General features: G+C 43.0%; 1 protein-coding gene across 1 annotated transcript in view; it reads right to left on the bottom strand.

The window, feature by feature from the left end:
* Positions 1–24,054, bottom strand: part of CAP2 (cyclase associated actin cytoskeleton regulatory protein 2) — a 147,337-nt gene extending 123,283 nt beyond the window's left edge. The window contains exon 1 of the mRNA XM_012101253.4: positions 23,890–24,054. The gene's annotated coding sequence lies outside the window, so the exon portion shown is untranslated. The remainder of the gene's footprint in view (positions 1–23,889) is intronic.
* Between the last annotated feature and the right edge of the window lie 976 nt (positions 24,055–25,030).

Genomic DNA, 25,030 nt, shown 5'->3' on the forward strand with positions numbered 1-25,030 from the left:
CATCTGAGCCAAAGAGGACTAGCATACTCCTATACCAGAGACAACACTTCCCCAGAGTGTGGAGAAATTTTATTGCTCTAAGATGTGTAAATATTTTCCACTGCTTCTGAGAACCAGGTAAGGTGTTTCTCTTTTGTATTTTGTATTCCGTTAGTTCTGAGCGTAAGCATAATAATGACATGCCACTGCCATTTTTTAACAGCGAGGTTATACGCATCAAAACACGTGGATGGCTCTGTAATTCTGTGTCCCAAATGTCAGATGGTCACCAGATACGGACGGGGGAGTTCACTGTCTATTTTGGAAAGTCATCTCCCCTGAAACTGCCAGCAGCTACTCTTTCAAAATATGGGGCACTGTTCTGTGTGCAGCTGAAATCAGCATCTAATCCCAAGGGGATTCAAAATTAGAAGTTTCTCATCTATTCTCTTCTTCAACGTCAGAGCTTTTGCTTCCATTGCAATTGAAAAAAAAAAAAAAGAGGAGGGAGAAGAAATTTATTTGAGCTCTTTATGTAATTTAACGAGGGAACTGGGTATCCTGTAGGTGGGTGAAGGCCAACTGAGAAATGATAAAAGCCCCTGGATCTTTTAATAGTTGCCCATCTGTTCACAGTTATCTATGTTCCCTGTTACTCAACGTGCCAAATGTTACCACCATGGACCTAGCCGGTGATACAAAAACAACGTGTTTGCTTTGTTAGCAAGGTCTCTCTGCCCCGCAATGGAGAAGCACCAACCACCCCCAGCCGCTCCCAGAGCTGTTCGGGAAGGCCTGGGACATTTCACACATAGGACTGCTGTCCCTGATGGTGGCTTAATCAGCCTCCCTGACAAGATTCAAACTCACACTATCTCACAGTGCTCCATATGTTGAAAGACAACAGGAGTGAGCCCATAAACTGCAGGGCCGGGCAGATTGGTGTGGAATGCAGTCTAAAAGCGAATCAGACGTCACTTCATGTAAGATCACCAGGAGCTGAAGTCTGGCCACGGCCTCTTAAGAGGTCAAAACACTGCTCATGCAAGGAAGCTGGAAAGATGCCCCTGGGTTTTAAATTTTAGAGCGGTATCTAAGAGACACGCCGAACAAATAAAAGAAAGACGACACCAGGATATCAAAAATACACACGAGCACTCCCAGGGCAAATGACGGAGTCCAAGACGGCTGTGCTCTCTTCTCCCCACTCACCCCCCACCCCCGCACTGCCCCATACCACACCACACCACACCACACCACACACACACACACACACACACACACACACACATACACACTTCCCCCACATGTGCCCTCAGCTGGCAGCTGGGCTCTCAAGAATGAAGAAAGGACAGAGCTACAGATTCTCCACATTCCTCTCAGGCAGTTCCATTCGCCTTGGTTCTCCAAAGTGGATTTAGCCACGTTCAGATGAGGAGGTGGGGAGCCAGGAATTAAGATTTAGGCTGAGGAAGTGGAGAGGACAGTCAAAGCAAATGTAGGCAGCAAGGTCAGAGGAAGGAATGTGTCAGGGCCAGGTGGACAGACAGATGAGCCTGGATCAGGAAGCCAGCAGAGGAGGGGGACAGGGCAGAATGGCTGAACCTAAGATATTCTAAGAATCTGAGGAGATGCAAAGAGAAACCAGATACACAGCTGGACAACCAAGAGACTGGCTTAGACAATACAGATCAAACTTGGCCTCCACATTTTCTAGTCATTCTAATTCAAACAGAAGCCAACTCTAAGTTGAAGTTCCCCTACAACCTACAGCTTACAGAGACGAAGCCCAAACATTTGACCAGAGAGTGAGGATGGGTGGGGAAAAACAGGGAGAGGAACATGGAATTTCATGACTGTCTCTTTTGAATGCTTAGGAAATTATACTTGAGATGAATCTTAATTTCTTATTTTATATTAATTTTTAAGTATTTTATTTTGAATTTCCTTATAATGGGAACGGTAACTCATCCTTGTCATTTTCTCTTATCTGAATTACCCCTTACTTTTTAAAAAGTTTTTTTATTTTTATCAAAGAATGCACAGAATGTAGAGTCAATAATTCTACAAGGCTTATCACAAAAACCACAACAGTCCCCTGAATGCCTTCTTCCATTCTTTGCCTTAAGAGTCAACCATATTCAATTATTTCAGCTGTTTTTTTTTAGTAATTACCTCATCTCTAAGTAGCATGGTTCTATCTCTACGTCTTGTTTATTTCCTTCAGTTTTAGGTATTATCCATTGAGTTCCTTCCAGAAACATGAGGGTTTACTTTCTCTTGCTTAATCTCCACTAGCACATCGATGCACATCTCCTCTTGTCCCATCCTCCCAACACTGTGATATCACAATTTTTCTGTGGCTCGTCATCAGTGTTAAAACAATTATGACTATTCACGGCTGAGTCATGAGGTTTGCTAAGATCGAGTTCCATTTTTTGCACAACCTGTTTTCCTACAGCCATGACGTTCAGCTTCTCAGTTTTCTTTATACTTAATCACTCATCTCCAAGCTTTTCCCGGAGTTGAATAAGTCTCCTTTCCATAGGGCCAAACACACTCGGAATTGTCTTAGCTTTTTCTTTTCAGAGCATCTCTTCTGGAGATCACTCCAACTGCAAGACTGCTCTGCAGGCCTGCTACACACCTGTCCCCTGGGGTCTGCCTCTATCTTCACTCTCCCTACTCCCCCTCCAGTGCAGTATCACCTGTTTCTTGAATTTTACATCCTCCTCTTTCTTGAGATACTTTCGTTACTGGGAAGAGTATTACCCTCGAAAACATGTACATGAAAGGGCAATTTTTTTGAGACCTTAGCAGTCTGATAATATCTATACTTCGCCCCTACATGTGACTGCTGGTTTGGTAGAGTGTAGAATTCTAGGCTGGAAATTTTCCTTGCAATTTTGAAGTTTTCACTCCATTCTCTTCTAGCTTCCTAGGCGGCTGCTGATAAGTCCAAAGCCATTCTGATCCTTCTTCCTTCGGATGTAATCTGTGTTTTCCTTTCTGGAGGAAGTTTATGGGATCTTCTCTTTATCCCCAGTGTTTTGAACTTTCATGATGATGTGCTCTGTTGTTGACCAAACATTTTTTTTCCCCAAATAATTTCTTATCAATGGTTTTCAGGAGTGTAGAAAAGATTGGAGAATGAACAATGCATATAGTTTGTCTCTGGGTGAGTTAATAAAACAAGTCTATTTGTTTTCAAATAAAGGAGTTAGCATTCTAAATATTTAAACAATTCAAACTTCTCTTATATCAACTGCATACATTTACAAAAACTTCATGCACTTCAGTAAGAATACAGCTAATCAGTATTTTCTCATATACTGTTCTTGGAATAATAAGGTGTTCTGGAGACAGTTTCCTAGGAGGAAAGGTAGCTGTCATTGTTTTTATTTACTTATTTACTTTTGGATGTGCTGGGTCTCCGCTGCTGCGTGGTCTTTTGTCTAGTTGTGGCAAGCGGGGGCTACTTGAAAGTTGCAGTTTGCGAGCTTCCCATTGCGGCGGCTACTCTTGCTGCGGAGCGCGGGCTCTAGGACACACGGGCTCACCTGTTGTAGCTCCTGCGCTGGAGCACAGGCTCAATAGTTGTGGTGCATAGGCTTAGTCGCTCTGAGGCATGTGGGATCTTCCCAGACCAGGGATCGAATTTGTGTGTCCTGCACTGACAGGTGGATTCTTTACCACTGAGCCCCCAGGGAAATCCAGCTGTTATTGTTTAAACATACTGTTTTTTTTCCTCATTGGTCATCTTATAAAACCCATTGTTAAACTGCAGATATTTAGTTCCTAATGTTAACTTTAGGGCTTCCCAGGTGGTGCTAGTGGTAAAGAACCCGCCTGCCAATGCAGGGAGATACAAGAGACATAGTTTTAACCCCCGGGTTGGGAAGATCCCCTGGAGGAGGGCATGGCAAGCCACTCCAGTATTTATGCCTGGAGAATCCCATGGACAGACGAGCCTGGTGGGCTATGGTCCATAGGGTCACAAAGAGTCCAACATGACTGAAGCGACTTAACACACACACACACTGTCTGATTTTATGTCCAGTGTCCAATGTTATGCCAATAGTACAATGACTACACTTACAACACTGGGAGAAACAGTATTCCTATCCTTTTTTTCATAGTGGCTTCCAGAACCACTATGAAAGTGCAGAGTTCCCTACACTTTTTAACCTGTTTATAAAGTCTCAATTGTTTTGCTCATCTTTAACTGAGGTAGCATAGAGGTGGCCTGGCTTTGGAATTATTAGCTGGAGGACTTTGGGAAAAGAGCTTAATTTTGTTTTACTTTAGTTACCACCTGTACATAGGATTTGGCAACCCACTCCAGTATTCTTGCCTGGAGAATCCCAGGGACGGGGGAGCCTGGTGGGCTGCCGTCTATGGGGTCACGCAGAGTCGGACATGACTGAAGTGACTTAGCAGCAGCAGCAGCAGTACATAGGATTGCTATAAACATGCATACCAAAACACAAAAAGTCTGGCACAAGGTGAGTGACAGACACGTCAGCTACTGTCATGAGAATCTCCCATCTTCACCTTGCTCTCATGGGAATAGTGAGCCTGCATACTGCTACATCCGGCTGTCACGAACTTGAAACACTGAGCTATCAGCTAGAAGATCTAAACAATGGAAATGACTAGCTGAAAACTTCAGGTCAATACACCTTTATCATTACTTTTTTCAACATTTCACTTTTCTCTGTCCATGTACTTATTCCTTCAACATTTCTAAAAGAGGTTTTCTCAAGGCTATGTGTAATGGTTATTATAAAAACAAAAAATTTGCTGTGCAATTAGTAATTCTGTAGTCACAAAGTTTCCCCCCACCCCAAACATTTTTATGTGACTTTTACTTTCAGTTAGTCCTCTGAGGACATAAGCATAATCTCTGTGGAACTATTTTTTTGGGGGGGAGGGGAAGCCTCTTTCATCCCTCCTATTTTCTCAATCAAACCATCTTATGTTCGGTGGCAAGAGGTCTGCTCAGTTCCTAGCTACTCAGTCCAACCAGTTATGAAAAGCAGCTTCCGTAGCTACCTTAAACACTGACACCCCATGGCAGAGAGGAAGTAGTGATAAGCCCAGAATAGCAGCCTATTTGTCTGTATTACACACTTGATATCTACGAGACAGACTGCCAAGTGCAAATGCTGCCTCGTGCCATCTTTTCTGCTAGCACATGTATACCTTGCCTCAAAAGGAAACCAGTACAAGCTTCCCATGGGCTGAGGCTGTACCTCACTTTCTTTGTATCTCCCACTGAGTCTGCATGCTGTTGGGTGCATGGAGAATTCTATACATATTTTTTGATTGACTAATTGGCTACCCCTCACTGCCTTTCCCTCGCCTGCCCACTCACTGGTATAATCCTAGATCAGGCAGAAAGCCAGATTTTCGCAGAAGAAATTTCCATTTAAAAGGAGACACAAGATTAGTTTTTCCTACGGAGACCTACAGTGGCTTCCTCCCGTGATATGAAAGAGCACGTCTGCTCCCTCCAACGTGAACCTCTGGGTTTTCCATAGTTCTTTTCGATGTTGGTGTTTTGTTTGCTTTTTAACTTTTGGTTGCACCCTGTGGGATGTGGGACCTTAATTCCCTGACCAGGGACCAAATCCATGCCCCCTGCATTGGAAGGGAGAGTCTTAACCACTGGACCACTGGGGAAGTCTCTCCATAGCTCTTTTTCTTTAGGTTTTCAAATTTTTTTAAAAAAAACTCCACATTGTCTATACAGTTCTATAAATTTCCCACAGCAAGTTCATAAAACAAATAAATGAGTGAGTGAGTGAGTTCGCTCAGTCATGTCCGACTCTGCGACCCCATGGACTGTAGCCTACCAGGCTCCTCCATCCATGGGATTTTCCAGGCAAGAATACTGGAGTGGGTTGCCATTTCCTTCTCCAGAAGATCTTCCCAACCCAGGGATTGAACCCAGGTCTCCGGCATTGTAGACAGACGCTTAACCGTCTGAGCCACCAGGGAAGTCCTTTGGTAATATTTTCAGGTTAATAAAAGAGCCAAGTCTTCTGGGTTGCTGGTTTAAACTTCTCACTAGGCCAAAGATGCAGAAATAATCATGGGGAGTTTCTCCTCTGTAAGAGAAACCCAGATCCAAGGGATTTCAAAGATCATGAGCCTAACATTAAATAGAAAATATACTTGAAGTGACAGGAAATTGAAGACTTTCAAACTGTTTCTTATGGTAGGGCTGGGCAGTTGGCTTTTATGTGAGCTCTCTGCAAACGATAAAAAGTCACAATGGACTACTTTCTCTATGCTGCTGCTGCTGCTAAGTCGCTTCAGTCGTGTCCGACTCTGTGCAACCCCCCAGCCCACCAGGCTCCCCTGTCCCTGGGATTCTCCCAGCAAGAGAACTGGAGTGGGTTGCCATTTCCATCTCCAACGCATGAAACTGAAAAGTGAAATTGAAGTCACTCAGTCGTGTCCGACTCTTAGCGACCCCATGGACTGCAGCCTACCAGGCTCCTCCGTCCATGGGATTTTCCAGGCAAGAGTACTCGAGTGGGGTGCCATCGCCTTCTCCGACTTTCTCTATAACTCCACCCAAATTCAAAAATATTTGGTTAACTATGTTCACACCAGACTTTCCTAGATTGTGGTTTCTCTTTATTGAGACTATTGAGACAATTATCTTTGTTCTTTCCTCTGTAAACGACCAGTCACTGGGGGAAGTGATCCTGTGGTTCACTATTACTAATTAGGGTAATGGTATGTATAGAAGAAACAAATCATGGCATTATTCATCATCCGTTCATTGACTAGCTCATTGAATACACTGTATCATTCATCAAGATAGTCCCCACTATCTGCTATGAAAATACTTGTACCTAGAAAATCAAGAGCGATTAAAATACATATCCTGCCAGCTGTAGTGGTAGGAGGCTGCAGGCAGACACTGCTCAGTCAAGTCAGGGAGTTGTTCCACTAAGAGACACATTCACATTGTCAAGGTACCTGCCTTCATCTTTCCCTTAGCCTCCAAAGGGACCCTCAGGAGCCAGTTTCTCACCAAACAGCAAAAAACTCACCATTTTTATTATTTTTTAAAATATGTATTTATATTTTTTATTTGGCTGTGCCGGGCCTTAGTTGCAGCATGTGGGATCTTTCAGTTGAAGCATGTGAGATCTAGTTTCCCAATCAGGGTTTGAACCCAGGTCCCCTGCATTGGGAGTGGGAGTCTTAGCCACTGGACCACCAGGGAGGTCTCGAAGCCACTGTTTTCTTTTTACTGCAAAGAAGTTTCAAGAGTCTCTGAGCTCCAAAACAGTGGAATCAGAAGAGGAGAGATCAGAGAGTTACATGAATAAAAGAACACTTTAAATTTTTCACAGAACTGGAGAAAATACATATGATCCTGATTAGCCAACTGATTCCTACAAAGCCTCCAACAATGTTCCACTGCAGAGAAAAAAGCAAACAAGCAAACTTCAGCTTGATTTTCAAAAGGTCCTTACCCTACCTCTATACCTCACCAGGTTCCTAAGAGTCCATCAGCAAGACAACTCACCCCTTCCCAAACACAACCCCACAGCCCTTCTATACTACAGTCCTGCCATTTCCACTTCTCCCAGGACGCCTTCAAACCCTGCTGCACCCAGTCTTTGAATCCCAACCCTCTAAGAGGTCATCCCTCATCCTACACATCAGAGATAACCTTCCTTGAAGTACTTCATACTTCAAGGTACAGAAGGACTTCATAAACAAACCACATAGAGAAATGACCTCCGCAGCCCATCTGCCCTGTCCACACTGTGGCATCACTCCCCAGAACCATCCCTGTTCAGTCCATTAGTATAAATACTTCTCTAAGTTGGAATCTCTGAAGATGAGAGACTAGGACTCATAACTTGACATAGTGGAAAAAGTATTTTTGGCATCAGAGAATCTTAATTTGAGACCCAATCCCTTCATTGACAACCTGTGTGACTCTGGGTAGATTGCTTAACCTGAGTCTCAGTTTTCTCACTTCCAATACATGAACTCATTCCTTCCTCTTCATTTGGACTTATGATAATTGTACGTGTCTTGAGCAGTTTCCGGGGCTACATGTATGGATGAGACACAGATTCTATTTTCAAGGCACCATGATTTCTCTGGGGAGCAGACGGTTTGGCTGTTAAGGACAGCTGGCTCTGAAGGACACCAGGACACAGGGCACTGGGCTATTTCAGCAGAAGAGAGTCCAGTGGAATCAGAAACCATGTGGGACATCTAACTATATCTTGAAGGCTGGTGCTGTGCCCTGACTTGGGGTGATGTGGCTGGGTAAGGACAGAGGCATAAAATCACAGACTCTCAATGCTAACTGGGACCAGAACAGACCCCTAACACATTCCCTTCCTGAAGCAGGTGCTCTCTTAAACATGAAGTAAGGATCTTTTGCTGGAGACCTTTGGCTCTCCCTTCCCACCCACTTTCTACACTCCTATGCTATTGAGGACTCTTTCTATTCCTGAGCTTTTCTATTTGCTGTCGTTTTGCTCTGCTGAGGCCATGGAGGAGGTAGAGGTCAAAGAGATGCTTCTAGGAGTTCCCCCCAGGGCCACATTCTGGCACTGGGAAAAGAACCATGGAGTCCCCACTGGCCAGGCTACCAGGGCCCAGGCAGGGTTTCCATGGACCTTTTGTTTCTCCTTAAAGTAAATGAATTGTTCGCCTTGTACCCAGAATACATAAAGAACACCTAAAACTCAATGAGAAGAAGACACGTACACCAACTTAAAAGCGGGCAAAATATTTGAAGAGACATTTTTCCACAGAAGATATGCAAATAGCCAACACTGCCTATAAAAACACTCAACATCAAGTCACCAGGAAAATCCTAATCAAAACCACAATGACACCAGGTTATACCTTCACTAGAGGAAGTGAAAATACCCACTAAGATGGCTACAATCAAAGAGACAAACAATATCAAGTGCTGGTAAGGTTCTGAAGAAATTGGAACCTTCCTACGTTGCTGGTGGGAATATAAAATAGTGCAGCTGCTGTGGAAAAAGGTTGGAAGTTTCCTAAAAAGTTAAGCACATTTTTACCGTACTGTTCAGCCACTCTACTCATACTTACCTACTTAAGAGGAATGAAAACATATATCCAGAGATGGCCCTGGTGGTCTAGAGGCAGAGACTCCCTGCTCCTAATTCAGGGGGCCTGGGTTTGATCCCTGGTCAGGGAACTAGATCCCACAGGCCATAACTAAGACCCAGCCAAACAAATAAAGATTAAAAAAAGAAAAATGTGTCCACACACACAATGACTTGGACACAAATGTTTATGACAACATCATTCACAATGGCCACACATACACACACACACAAGATGGAAACAACCCAAATGTCCACCAACTGAAGGATGAATGAACAAACTGTGGTCTATCCACACAAAGGAGTATTTATTACTCAACAATAAAAAGGAGTGAAGTATGGATACATACTACAACATAAACAAACCTCAAGAACACTATGCTTGGTGAAAGAAGCAGACACAGAAGACCACGTATTGTATAATTCCATTTATACGACTTTCCAGAAATAGCAAATCTGTAGAGACAGAAAGTAGTTTAGTGGGTGCTTTGGGTTGGAGAGGGGCTTCCCTGGTTGCTCAGAAGGTAAAGAATCCACCTGCAATGTAGGAGACCTGGGTTCAAACCCTGGGTTGGGAAGATTCCCTAGAGAAGGGAACGGGTACCCACTCCAGTATTCTGGCCTGGAGAATTCCATGGACAGGGGAGCCTGACAGGCTACAGTCCATGAGGTCGCAAAGAGCTGGACACGACTGAGTGACTTTCACTTTTGGGCTGGGGAGAGAAATGGGGAGTGACTGCAAATGGGTACGAAATTTCTATTTGAAGAGATAGAAATGGTCTAAGCCAGGATTGTGGTGGCTGTTGTATAATGCACTAATAATCATTGAATTGTGCACTTTAAGTGGGTAAATTTACGGTATGCAAAATTATACCTCAATAAAGCTACAAAATGGAGAAGGAAATGGCAACCCACTCCAGTAATCTTGCCTGGAGTATCCCATGGATGGAGGAGCCTGGCAGGCTACAGTCACGGGGGAGTCAAACACAACTTAGCGACTAAACCACCACCACCACCAAAGCTACAAAAAACAAAACAAAAATAAGTACTTCTTTTTCTAAAGAGGTGGTTGAAAACTGGTTAAATCTGAGTGATTCTGCCACTATCATCTCCCTACAAAGTCACAGGTAGTAATTAAACTCGACCAGAGGTTGCTCTGAATGGCCACATCCCTCACTCCTGGAACTAGCTGTAGGGGCCAAAATACTTGACTTTCAAAATACTTGACCATTTCCATACCTGACTTTGATTTACTGCTTATGACAAGATCAGTTTTTAAATAGAGCTGTGGACCACCAGAAGACGCAAAGTTCTTTTTTGCTCTTTGGACCTGGGAGCTTAGAGTAAAGGGGAAAGAGAGAAAGAGGGAGAAGCAGAAAGGAAAGAATGGTGAGGGATGGGGAAAAAAGAGGAAAAAGGGAGTAAGAAAGGAAGAGGGGCTCCCAGAGACGATTCAGAAGAAATATGCTCACTACAGCCTATCTAAACTGTGTTCAAATGCAAGAGGCAACTCCTGACCATGAAGGATAAACAGCAGGAGTATTGAGAAGGGCAATAAAAACTGGGAAAATAAATCCATTTGTGAGTACATTTCCGGGCTTGTTCCTCTTTTCTCTTCAGAGGTGACTTGCAGTTGGAACTACACACCAGATACAAGCAACAAAAACTCCAAGAGAGGGCTTCCCTGGGGGTCCAGTGATTAAGACTCTGTCGCCAATGCATAGAGTGTGGCTTCGATCCCTGGTCGGGGTAGTCATCCACGCTGCATGGTGTGGCAACAAAAAATCTCTGAGAGAATCCTCCTCTTTTCAATCAGAAGCCTTGAATAGGAGGCCCATATAAATGGAAGAATGTGAGGGAAAGTCTGGGTTGTTTGGGTTTGTTTTTTTTTTTTTTCCTTTTTTCTTTTCCAAGAGTGGCTACCCATCAGAGAACCACATGGTAGAAGAGCAAGCAGCAGCACAGACAGCTAAAATATCTCCCCCAAATCTCAGTCGTATTGCCAGAGGAGCAGCGAAAGGGCCCTTTGTGATCCAAAGAGTGTAGTCAGAACCCGTCATTTTCCCTCTTATTTTCTGTTACTTCTTTGTGCAAAGGATGGCCCCCGTTTAAGGACACTGAACGGCAGCAGAAGTAGCTGACACCCCAAGAGAAACCCAGTCCTTCTGGCCAGAAGAGCAGCAAAACGCTCCCAGGGGCAGAAGAGTGTGGGAGGAATTTCAGAATGGAGACAGCTGAAGAAGGGGGTCCCCTGACTTTGTACATGAACCAGTGGACAACCCCCAGTCTCACCCATGAGCTATGTATGTGTGGGACAGATCCAAAGGCTTTGAGAACTAAACTACGATTTAAGTTCTGCTCAAATCTCACTGCTCAAGTCCCAGACTAACCCCTAAACAGTGGTTCCATGGGATCCAACGCAACAGTGCAAAGGCTTTGAAAACTGAACTGATATTGGAACCATTCCCACAGGATGCAAGATAGAACTGTGTTGATTGCTTGGTAAAAGAAAACATTGAGCAATCTGAAAGGACCCAGAGGTCTCACAACATAATACTCAAAATGTTTAGAATTCAGTTAAAAAAAATTATCAGTAACATGCAGGAGACCAGGAGAACATGGTCAACCCTTAAAAGAAAAGACAATTATCACACACCAACTCCAAGATGATACAGATGTTGAAATTATCAGATAGATTTACAGAAGCTGTTTTTAACTATGTTCTAAGAAATAAAGGTAAACACTCTCAACATAAATGGAAAGATCAGAGTTCTCAACAGAGACACAAAACCTACAAAAAAGAAACAAGTGAAAATTTTAGAACTGAAATATACAATAACAAGCACAAAATGCATGGCATGGGATCAAAAGCAGCACAGAGATGAAAGAAAATGTCAATAAACTTGATGTAAATACTATCCAATCTAAAGAAGAGAAAAAAGTTGAACAAAACAGTGCTGCTGCTACAGCTGCTGCTGCTAAGTCGCTTCAGTCGTGTCCGACTCTGTGTGACCCCATAGACGGCAGCCCACCAGGCTCCCCGGTCCCTGGCATTCTCCAGGCAAGAACACTGGCGTGGGTTGCCATTGCCTTCTCCAATGCATGAAAGTGAAAAGTGAAAGTGAAGGTGCTCAGTTGTGTCACACTCTTAGCGACCCCATGGACTGCAGCCCACCAGGCTCCTCCGTCCATGGGATTTTCCAGGCAAGAGTACTGGAGTGGGGTGCCATTGCCTTCTCTGGAACAAAAAAGTGAACTGAGCCTAAAAAGCCTGTGGGATAATATGAAAAGTTTTGATATTAGTGTCACTGGAATTTCAGGAGAAGACAAAGAGACTGAGGTAGGAAACATACTTGAAAAAATAACAGCCAAAAACTTCCCAGACTTGGAGAAAGCGACACATTTACAGATCCAGAGTGCTATCTGTCTCGTTATTATACACATATACATATACAAATGCAATGCATTACCGCGAATGCCTCCAAGTGAAGAACAAGAAAAATGAATAAAGATATTAACATAACTGTCTGAAAAGAAAGAAAGAAAATGCAGTGGGCTATAATCCTCTTTGGAGAGGTGTCACAAGTATCAAGAACTTGAGTTTTCAAAAATCTTCTCTGAGTCTAGTAGAACAAGGACTCACTACCAATCAATGAATCGGTTAATTTATCAACACTAAACCTGCAGAAATGCTTTGCCACATCACAGACTCTTATTTTCAGGCTTTAGCAGTACATGAACCGTGAACTTCCAGATGCTCAAGCTGGTTTTAGAAAAGGCAGAGGAACCAGAGATCAAATTGCCAACATCCACTGGATCATGGAAAAGCAAGAGAGTTCCAGAAAACATCTATTTCTGCTTTATCGACTAGGCCAAAGCCTTTGACTATGTGGATCACAATAAACTGTGGAAAATTCTGAAAAGATGGGAATACCAGACCACCTAACCTGCCTCTTGAGAAATCTGTATGCAGGTCAGGAAGCAACAGTTAGAACTGGACATGGAACAACAGACTGGTTCCAAATAGGAAAAGGAGTACTTCAAGGCTGCATATTGTCCTCCTGCTTATTTAACTTATATGCAGAGTACATCATGAGAAACGCTGGGCTGGAGGAAGCACAAGCTGGAATCAAGATTGCTGGGAGAAATGTCAATAACCTCAGATATGCAGATGACACCACCCTTATGGCAGAAAGTGAAGAACTAAAAGCCTCTTGATGAAAGTGAAAGTGGAGAGTGAAAAAGTTGGCTTAAAGCTCAACATTCAGAAAACTAAGGTCATGGCATCCAACCCCATCACTTCATGGCAAATAAATGGGGAAACAGTGAAAACAGTGGCTGACTTCATTTTTCAGTTCAGTTCAGTTGCTCGGTTGTCTCCGACTCTTTGCAACCCCATGAATTGCAGCACGCCAGGCCTCCCTGTCCATCACCAACTCCCGGAGTTCACGAAAACTCACGTCCATGGAGTCTGTGATACCATCCAGCCATCTCATCCTCTGTTGTCCCCTTCTCCTCCTGCCCCCAATCTCTCCCGCATCAGAGTCTTTTCCAGTGAGTCAACTCTTCGCATGAGGTGGCCAAAGTACTGGAGTTTCACCTTTAGCATCATTCCTTCCAAAGAAATCCCAGGGTTGATCTCCATCAGAATGGACTGGTTGGATCTCCTTGCAGTCCAAGGGACCCTCAAGAGTCTTCTCCAACACCACAGTTCAAAAGCATCAATTCTTCAGTGCTCAGCCTTCTTCACAGTCCAACTCTCACATCCATACATAACCACAGGAAAAACCATAGCCTTGACTAGACAGACCTTAGTCGGTAAAGTAATGTCTCTGCTTTTGAACATAATATCTAGGTTGGTCATAACTTTTCTTCCAAGGAGTAAGCGTCTTTTAATTTCATGGTTGCAGTCACCATCTGCAGTGATTTTGGAGCCCAAAAAAATAAAGCGTGACACTGTTTCCACTGTTTCCCCATCTATTTCCCATGAAGTGATGGGACCAGATGCCATGATCTTCGTTTTCTGAATGTTGAGCTTTAAGCCAACTTTTTCACTCTCCTCTTTTACTTTCATCAAGAGGCTTTTTAGCTCCTCTTCACTTTCTGCCATAAGGGTGGTGTCATCTGCATATCCGAGGTTATTGATATTTCTGCAGGCAATCTTGATTCCAGCTTGTTTCTTCCAGTCCAGCATTTCTCATGATGTACTCTACATAGAAGTTAAATAAGCAGGGTGACAATATACAGCCTTGACATACTCCTTTTCCTATTTGGGACCAGTCTGTTGTTCCATGTCCAGTTCTAACTGTTGCTTCCTGACCTGCATACAGATTTCTCAAGAGGCAGGTTAGGTGGTCTGGTATTCCCATCTCTTTCAGGATTTTCCACAGTTTATTGTGATCTACATAGTCAAAGGCTTTGGCCTAGTCAATAAAGCAGAAATAGATGTTTTTCTGGAACTCTCTTGCTTTTTCGATGATCCAGCAGATGCTGGCAATTGGATCTCTGGTTTCTCTGTCTTTTCTAAAACCAGCTTGAACATCAGGGAGTTCACGGTTCACGTATTGCTGAAGCCTGGCTTGGAGATGTTGAGCATTACTTTACTAGCATGTGAGATGAGTGCAACTGTGTGGTAGTTTGAGCATTCTTTTGCATTTCGTTTCTTTGGAATTGGAATGAAAACTGACCTTTTCCAGTCCTGTGGCCACTGCTGAGTATTCCAAATTTGCTGGCATATTGAGTGTAGCACTTTCACAGCATCATGTTTCAGGATTTGAAAGAGATCAACTGGAATTCCATCACCTCCACTAGCTTTGTTCGTAGTGATGCTTACTAAGGCCCACTTGACTTCACTTTCCACGATGTCTGGCTCTAGATTAGTGATCACATCATCATGATTATCTGGGTTGTGAAGATCTTTTTGTACAGCTCTTCCGTGTATTCTTGCCACCTCTGACAGAGGGTGGTCCACTGGAGAAGGGAATGGCAAGCCACTTCAGTATTCTTGCCTTGAGAACCCCATGAACAGTAGGAAAAGGCAAAATGATAGGATACCAAAAGAGGAACTCCCCAGGTCATTAGGTGCCCAATATGCTACTGGAGATCAGTGAAGAAATAACTCCAGAAAGAATGAAAGGATGGAGCCAAAGCAAACACAATAACCAGTTGTGGATGTGACTGGTGGCAGAAGCAAGATCTGATGCTGTAAAGAGCAATATTGCATAGGAACCTGGAATGTCAGGTCCATGAATCAAGGCAAATTAGAAGTGGTCAAACAAGAGATGGCAAGGGTGAACATCGACATTCTAGAAATCAGCGAACTAAAATGGACTGGAATGGGTGAATTTAACTCAGATGACCATTATATCTACTACTGCGGGCAAGAATCCCTCAGAAGAAATGGAGTAGCCATCACGGTCAACAGAAGAGTCCAAAATGCAGTACTTGGATGCAATCTCAAAACGACAGAATGATCTCTGTTCATCTCCAAGGCAAACCATTCAATATCACAGTGATCCAAGTCTATGCCCCAACCAGTAACGCTGAAGAAGCTGAAGACGAGCGGTTTTATGAAGACCTACAAGATCTTTTAGAACTAACACCCAAAAAAGATGTCCTTTTCATTATAGGGGACTGGAATGCAAAAGTAGGAAGTCAAGAAACACCTGGAGTAACAGGCAAATTTGGCCTTGGAATGCAGAATGAAGCAGGGCAAAGACTAATAGAGTTTTGCCAAGAAAATGCACTGGTCATAGCAAACACCCACTTCCAACAACACAAGAGAAGACTCTACACATGGACATTACCAGATGGTCAACACTGAAATCAGATTGATTATATTCTATGCAGCCAAAGATGGAGAAGCTCTATACAGTCAACAAAAACAAGACCAGGAGCTGACTTTGGCTCAGATCATGAGTCCCTTATTGCCAAATTCAGACTTAAACTGAAGAAAGTAGGGAAAACCTCTAGACCATTCAGGTACGACCTCAATCAAATCCCTTATGATTATACAGTGGAAGTGAGAAATAGATTAAAGGGCCTAGATCTGATAGATAGAGTGCCTGATGAACTATGGAATGAGGTTCGTGACATTGTACAGGAGACAGGGATCAAGACCATCCCCATGGAAAAGAAATGCAAAAAAGCAAAATGGCTGTCTGGGGAGGCCTTACAAATAGCTGTGAAAAGAAGAAAGGCGAAAAGCAAAGCAGAAAAGGAAAGATATAAGCATCTGAATGCAGAGTTCCAAAGAATAGCAAGAAGAGATAAGAAAGGCTTCTTCAGCGATCAATGCAAAGAAATAGAGGAAAAGAACAGAATGGGAAAGACTAAAGATCTCTTCAAGAAAATTAGAGATACCAAGGGAACATTTCATGCAAAGATGGGCTCGATAAAGGACAGAAATGGTCTGGACCTAACAGAGGCAGAAGATATTAAGAAGAGGTGGCAAGAATACATGGAAGAACTGTACAAAAAAGATCTTCACAACTTTATTTTTTGGGGCTCCAAAATCACTGCAGATGGTGATTGCAGCCATGAAATTAAAAGACGCTTACTCCTTGGAAGGAAAGTTATGACCAACCTAGACAGCATATTAAAAAGCAGAGACATTACTTGGCCAACAAAGATCCCTCTAGTCAAGGCTATGGTTTCTCCAGTGGTCATGTATGGATGTGAGAGTTGGACTATGGAGAAAGCTGAGCGCTGAAGAATTGATGCTTTTGAACTGTGGTGTTGGAGAAGACTCTTGAGAGTCCCTTGGACTGCAAGGAGATCCAACCAGTCCATCCTAAAGCAGATCAGTCCTGGGTGTTCACTGGAAGGACTGATGTTGAAACTGAAATTCCAATACTTTGGCCACCTGATGCGAAGAGCTGACTCATTGGAAAAGACCCTGATGCTGGGAAAGATTGGGGGCAGGAAGAGAAGGGGACGACAGAGGATGAGATGGTTGGATGGCATCACCGACTTGATGGACATGGGTTTGGGTGAACTCCAGGAGTTGGTGATGGATAGGGAGGCCTGGCGTGCTGTGGTTCATGGGGTCGCAAAGAGTTGGACATGACTGAGTGACTGAACTGAACTGTACTGAACTGAGACTGTTATTTTTGGTCAGAAAATGGAAGCAGGATGAGTTTCAAAGGGATTTTCAAATTCTTACGTGTATATAACCTAAAAGAATTTTGTAAATCCCTCTTTCACATTTTTAGGTTGACATGTAAAAATTTTCACCAAAATGTGAACTGTTATAAATAATGTAGGTGCCAGTATTCTGTAAATGTTGACATGTAAAACCAAAACTATTTTATCACTTGCTGAAATACATCCATTGAAACTCATGATCATTTACTTTCAAAGAATACATAAAGAGGTTGTTCTTTGACAGTCAAAAATCTTGCATGATTATATTTCTCCGTTAATTTATATTTCCATTCTTCTCACTCTATAAGAGTTTATCCTAGATTTACATATTTTATTTACATATTTAATGTTTTTTATTCATTACCCTATCATACTTTTCTGTATCAAAAGTATACATATATGTATATATATATATCAGTTCAGTTCAGTTGCTCAGTCGTGTCTGACTCTTTGCGACCCCATGAACCACAGCACACCAGGCCTCCCTGTCCATCACCAACTCCCGGAGTTCACCCAAAACCATGTCCATCAAGTCGGTGATGCCATCCAACCATCTCATCCTCTGTCGTCCCCTTCTCCTCCTGCCCTCAATCTTTCCCAGCATCAGGGTCTTTTCCAATGAGTCAGCTCTTCGCATCAGGTGGCCAAAGTATTGGAATTTCAGCTTCAACATCAGTCCTTCCAGTGAACACCCAGGACTGATCTGCTTTAGGATGGACTGGTTGGATCTCCTTGCCGTCCAAGGGACTCTCAAGAGTCTTCTCCAACACCACAGTTCAAAAGCATCAATTCTTCAGCGCTCAGCTTTCTCCATAGTCCAACTCTCACATCCATACATGACCACTGGAGAAACCATAGCCTTGACTAGAGGGACCTTTGTTGGCCAAGTAATGTTTCTGCTTTTTAATATGCTGTCTAGGTTGGTCATAACTTTCCTTCCAAGAAGTAAGCGTCTTTTAATTTCATGGCTGCAGTTACTATCTGCAGTGATTTTGGAGCCCAGAAAAATAAAGTCGCCATTGTCTCCACTGTTTCCCCATCTATTTCCCATGAAGTGATGGGACCAGATGCCATGATCTTCGTTTTCTGAATGTTGAGCTTTAAGCCAACTTTTTCACTCTCCCCTTTGACTTTCATCAAGAGGCTTTTAGTTCCTCTTCACTTTCTGCCATAAGGGTGGTGTCATTTCACATATATATATGTATGTATGTATGTGTGTATGTATGTATGTGTGTATGTATGTATGTATGTATATATGTATGTATGTATGTATGTATGTGTTTAAATTCAACGGTAAAGTGCTCTCCTGGTTGTCGCCACTGTAACTCTTACTAGGATGAACTTACCAAAACAAAACAAATACTACAAATGTTGACAAATATCACTAAATATAGACGGAAGGTATTGTTTTCATTGAAAACCTCTCTCTTTAGAGGTCTTATTTTTCATTTGTCTCATGCACATGGGATCAGTATACTTATTGCTAGAAAGAGTCAAGGTTGAAAATCAACTTCTCAATTTTTGTTTTTATCAATGTAAATCCTGGCAAACTATTCATATAATGAGATGCAAATGGATGAAACTTTGTGATAGAAATGTCACTCAATTTTTTTTGAACTCCTCGAGTTATATACTTAACATCACATGGTGACGAAATATTAAAATTATTTAAATCATCAATGTAAGGAAAAATTTAGGGAGACTGAAATTTAGTTGAGTAGCATAATTACTCATCCTTCTGGGTTATTTCAGTCATTTCTGATCCACGACTCTGCTGTTGTAGTTAAAAGTTAACTTGTAGAAAATTGATAATAAAGCAAGTAATAATTGTGTATTGGCATGGAAATATCGAGAGGATTCCCTAGAGAAGGAAATGGCTACCCACTCCAGTATTCCTGCCTGAGGAATTCCATGGACAGGGGAGCTTGGAGAGCTATAGTCCATGGGTGGCAAAGAGTCAGATATGACTCAGCGACCAACACTTTTTTCACACAAGTAACATTTATCCTGTGGAACTTCTTTGGACTTCCCTCTTCCACAGTGGAAGAAGCTTGCTTATATCTATCAAGCAAATTAATTTTAGCATTTTAAAGTAGTGTTTTTCCATGCTTCTTAGGTGATGAGAAACCAGATATTACAACTAGAATTTAAATAGTATGAGATTTATAATAGGGTATCAGATTAAACCACTTGGTTTGAATAAGCTGGGGTTATACCACTACTGTATATGTCAATCAACTCTCTTTTTGGTAATTAAAATACATGGCACATTCACACAGAAGACACATGTGTGCCAAGACACATGGGAAAAATTCTCCAAAGCAACAAAACACGGGCACCAACCCTTACGTCCATCAATAAGAGAAAGGATAAACTGGAATATTTGCCAACAATAATACATAGTTACATGCAACAACATGGATAATCCTTGAAAACTTAGTTTTGAGCTTTTTAAAAGTGAGGTTATAATATACATATTCCCTTTTTATAAATTAATAAAAAGCAAAGGGACTTCCTTGGTGGTCCAGTGGATAAGAATCCTCCTTCCAACGTGAGGGACACAGGTTTGGTCTGTGGTCTGACAACTACGATCCTGCACACCAAGGGGAAACTAAGCCACTTGCCACAACCACTGAGCCCACGCTCCAGAGCCTGTGTGCTGCAACTAGAGAAAGACTGAGTACTGCAATAAAGACCCAGCACAGCCAAAAAAACAAAACAAAACAAAAAAAAACCCTCCAGTGACAGAAAGAAAATAAAAGGTCCCTCCTAAAGAAATGTAAAATAAAAGACATGGTTTTAGAAAAACAAGCAAATGTAGACAAACTTGATTAGGAACGTATTCATGTCACTAAACTGTTTTACAATAAAATCAGGAAGGGTCAACACAAAATCTAAACACAAAATCTAGTGTAAGGATGGGTACAGTGAATGTCATAGGAGAAGGGCATAAAGAAATATACAACAGTATGGGTAGCAATCTAGTCCTCTTTTTCTAGCCTTCTGTTTAACAACTTTATTGAGATACGGCTCACATATGATTATAGTACTATAATAGGTTTATAATACATATGCATCTTTGAAAGGTTGCAACTTGAAGGTTTGTATGTAGGGGACTTACTGTACAATTCACCCATCTGAAGTGTACCATCTGATGATGTCACAACCATCACTAATTTTAGAACATTTTGCCAGCTCAAAAAGAAACCCTGCAGCCTTCACTATCACACCCACCCCCACCAGCAACCTCCATACCTAAGAAACCACTATCCTACTCTCAGTCTCCATACATTGCCCCATTCTGAACATTTCCATATGAATAGAACCATACAATGTGTGGTCTTTCGTGATTAAATTCTTTCACTTAGAATAATGGTTTCAAGGTACATGTAATCAGTATTTCATTCATTTTTATGGTCAAATAAAATTCCATTGTATGGATATATCACATTTTATTTATCCATTCCTCAGCCTATGGACATCTCAGTTATTTTTAATTTGGCTGTTATTCATCAGTCGATGGACATTTCAGTTATTTTTAATTTGGCTGTCATGAATGGTGCTGGTATAAACATTTATGTACAGGTTTTTGTGCTGATATGTGCTTTCATTTCTCTTGGATATATATACTTAAGAGTGAAATTGTTGTTCCACATGGTAACTCTGTTTAATTTTTGAGGAACTGCCCAATTGTTTTCCAAAGCAACTGTATAAGAAATATTTCTACCAGCAACATATAAGGGTGTCAAGGGTTCTAACTCCTTCCCATGCTCACCAACACTTATCTGACTTTTTGATTCCAGCCATCCTAGTGGGTGTGAAGTGGTATCCCACTGTGGTTTTGATATGCATTTTCTGACAAATAATGATGTTGAGCTATCTTTTCATGTGTTTATGGCCATTTGTATATGTTCTTGGGAGAAATTTCATTCAGATATCTTGACTATTTCTATATTGGCCTCTTATGTCTCCTGCACTGATAGGCGGGTTCTTTACCACTAGCACCACCTAGGAAGCCAGTGACAGGGCTACAGGCAGTTATTTGAATATTATATTTACAGTTTACATAAACTTACCCAATTATTTTTATGCTTCATACATAAAGATGTCTATAAGGAACTATTTGACACAAAACAGAACACTGCAATGCCCAAAACAAGTTAATGCTACTCTTGAAGGTATTAACTTAACTCCTGGGTATGACTTACTACTACTACTGCTAAGTCACTTCAGTCGTGTCCGACTCTGTGCGACCCCATAGACAGCAGCCCACCAGGCTCCCCGGTCCCTGGGATTCTCCAGGCAAGAACACTGGAGTGGGTTGCCATTTCTTTCTCCAATGCATGAAAGCGAAAAGTGAAAGTGAAGTCGCTCAGTCGAGTCTGACCCTCAGCGACCCTATGGACTGCAGCCTACCAGGCTCCTCCATCCATGGGATTTTCCAGGCAAGAGTACTGGAGTGGGGTGCCATTGCCTTCTCCGGGTATGACTGAAGCTCCCGGTTAATTTGGCCCATTGACCCTTTCGAAAGGTGCCTCTCCAAGCACTTCCCTGGAGGTCAGTGGTTACGATTCTGCCTTCCAATGCAGGGAGTAAGGGTTCAATCCCTGGTTAGGGAGCTAAGATCCTACATGCCTTGTGGCCAAAAAACCAAACTATAAAACAGAAGCAATAATGTAACAAATTCAATAAAGACTTTAAAAATGGTCCACAACAAACAAAGAAATCTTAAAAAAAAAAAATAGGTTCCCCTCCAAACTCTACACATGTTAGGAGGGAATAGTTAACTACTACCAACATGACAAACCTGCCCCCTTTCTCCAGCTGCTTTTGTGTCTCCCATCCTCTCCCAAGATAAAAATGAATTTTACAGTTTTTACTGCCTGAAGAAAAAAAAAAAAAAAGACTATTTCAGTACTATTTCAAGGACAGGGGTGCCTGGCAGATGCTACAGTCCACGGGGTCACAGAGTTGGATAACAAATTTCAATACTGATGAAAATTATATGAACTTCAAATTTCAGTGTCCATGAATAAAGTTAAATACAGCCACATCATTTCTTTAGTCATTTTCTGTGGCTGGTTTTAAGCTACAACAGCACAGATGAGTAGTTACTGAAGAGACCAGAGCCAAGAAAGCCTACAAGTTTACTATCCAGCCCTTTACTCTAAACCTTACCTTATATCAACAAGTTAAAATACTTTTCACTTCTACAACAAGCAGCAAAAACCTATTTCCTACTAGCCAAGACTGCCTTGACATTTACCCTCATGATTTCTCAATTTTTTCCTCTTTAATTTTAATAAATATTTATGATACCTCAGTTGTAATTTATTAAGGACTTTTAGATTTGGAGATCAAAGAATATTGTTTCCTTAAAAAATAATGTAGTATCTTCAAAAAGTCACAACCACACTCAAACTGTTGGGTTAATCATTTTAACAAACTTTTACTGCCTGTTCATGAAAGGGTCGGCGTCAAATACTGCTTGGTGCAGTAAAATCTTTAAAAAAAAAACAAACCCACCCTTGCCCTCAGGAGGCTTACAGTCTAACTGGACTTTATAAGAACAATTCCCCCAAAGATCACTCCACAGCCGTAACCTTACATTACAAGGGCTTAGATATTTTGCCAAGAATTCTAAGCCATGTTCCTTAAATTTAAAAAGTCTTATTTATATAAGCAGTAAAGAAATAGTACTCTGCAAACAATTCTGGTTAACTTTCGTGGTTTAAGTCCCATAGACTTCTGCATTCCTCTGACTATATAACCAGAGGTTCTTGATCTTTTCTGCTGTGTTCATCTCCGCTTTGGCTGTTTGGACCTAATTCTAGTTCAATATCCACATTCATTCCTTTTAGAGAATGCAATAATTCAAATATTGCTAAACCCTGCAGCCTATTTGTGATGTCTGACACCACTCTGATGCCAATAAAGCCAAGGCTATTTGCATATGTGATTATTAGTCCCCAAAGCGAAGATAATGAAGCTGCTTCCACCAAACCCCTCTACCCAAGGAAAGACTCAGTGGTGGTGAGGTGACCTCTTCCGAGCTGTCCCTAAATGCCTCAGTGGCCAGGACATTTTTTTTTAAGTGACTCAAGTCCTCAGGTCAGGTTCTGCAGAGAAGCCAGGTCCATTTCTTTCCAACACTTCATGGCTAGGATCAAATTCAGTCCAATGACAACCCCCTTCCCCAATACCCCGCACCCTCTGAGGCTCAGAGCAGAGGGGGCGAGCACCCCCAAAGTTAGACCCGCTTGGAGTGCGGCTGCGAGGCCTCAGCCACGGGTCCAGCCCCGAGCCCGCTCCGCGCCCGCACCCGCTTTCCAGCCCGGCCTGCGCGGCGCGCACCGGGCAGGCGGCGGGGGCGGGGAGCGCCATTGCGCTGACCCAGATGGGGTGCCCCCCTCACGCCCGCACCCCCGCGTCCGGGCCCTGCACCCAGGCCCCGCGGCCTCCTGCTTTCCCCGCTTGCGGGCCAGCAAGCGCCTTTATTCCCCGCGCGTCTCGGCCTGGGCTCCTCAGCACCCCACCCATGGAGCGCAACTTCCGAGCGCGGCCGCGGGGTGCTCCCCCCACTCCACCCCGCGCCCCTCCCGGCCCGGCCCGGCCCGGCCCGGCAGCTCTGGATTACCTCCCCTCGGGTTCTGCGGTCCGGTGCTGGGCTATGCCAATCCGCGCTCGGCCACTCGCGCGCCCTCCTCCCCTCCTCCTCCTCACCGCCCCCCCAGCAGGAGTCGGTGTCGGTCACGCTGCTCCCGGGGAGAGTGGCCGGCGGCTTCCGGGAGCTCCAAATACTGACTCGCTGAGAGGCAGAGAGAGGGAGAAGGGGGAAGGGAGGGGAGCCAAGCTCCGCCGGTGGGGAGTGGAAATAAAGGGGAGCGGAGGGGAGAAGGGGGATGGAGGAGAGGAGGGGCAGATGGGCCGTGGGAGAAAAGAGCGAGAGGAGGAAGGCAGAGGGCGTTAGGCTCAGATAGGAATGAATTCGCTGCATCAGGCAGCCTTGCAAAGAAGTCTGGAAAGATCCGGGAGGCTCCTGGCTGAAGGAGCCGAAGACTGGATCCTCAAAGGCTTGTGCAGAGAAAGGATGGGTCTTTGGGGAGCTACAGACCGGCCAGTGTTCTCCCCAACCCCAGTAGAGGGATAAAGTTCCCGGCTGGAGAGGGAGGTGGAGAAGCAACACTTCAGCTAGACACCAAGTTCAGACGCATTCATATTTTGTAACAACATTTTAACAATGTATTTTAAAATGTACTTTACATACAACATCTTTTTGTAAAAATTGCCTGATTGTTTAAGGATAAAAGTGCTGTGCTTAGTGACCTCCTAAACTGTAGTACGCCAGGCCCCTCTGTTCACGGGGATTCTCCAGGCCAAAATACTGGAGTGGGTTGCCAAGCCCTCCGCCAGGGGAATCTTTCCCACCCAGGGATCGAACCCAGGTCTCCCACATTGCAGGCAGGTTCTTCACCGTCTGAGCCACCAGGGAAGCCCACTTCCTGGTACCCTAAACCAATTTACTTTTATTGTATTTGTGGCCATTCCCCTTGGTATGTTGACTACAATTACAAAACTGGAGATTTTTACTTTTTTTGTTAATGCTGTTAGAAAGAAAACATTGACTTTTCAGTTTTCATTAGTTTATTTCAATCTGAAAAAGTAGACTTGAAGCTCTTCATTGAATGAATGCTAGGAAAACAGTTGCAGATAAGAAAGGGGGCGGGGTTGCATTGATATTTCTTAAAGCAAAATTTGTAAGCAAATACTAGGATGAG

The sequence above is a fragment of the Ovis aries genome, chromosome 20 (assembly GCF_016772045.2).
Source record: "Ovis aries strain OAR_USU_Benz2616 breed Rambouillet chromosome 20, ARS-UI_Ramb_v3.0, whole genome shotgun sequence".
Classification (NCBI taxonomy): domain Eukaryota; kingdom Metazoa; phylum Chordata; class Mammalia; order Artiodactyla; family Bovidae; genus Ovis; species Ovis aries.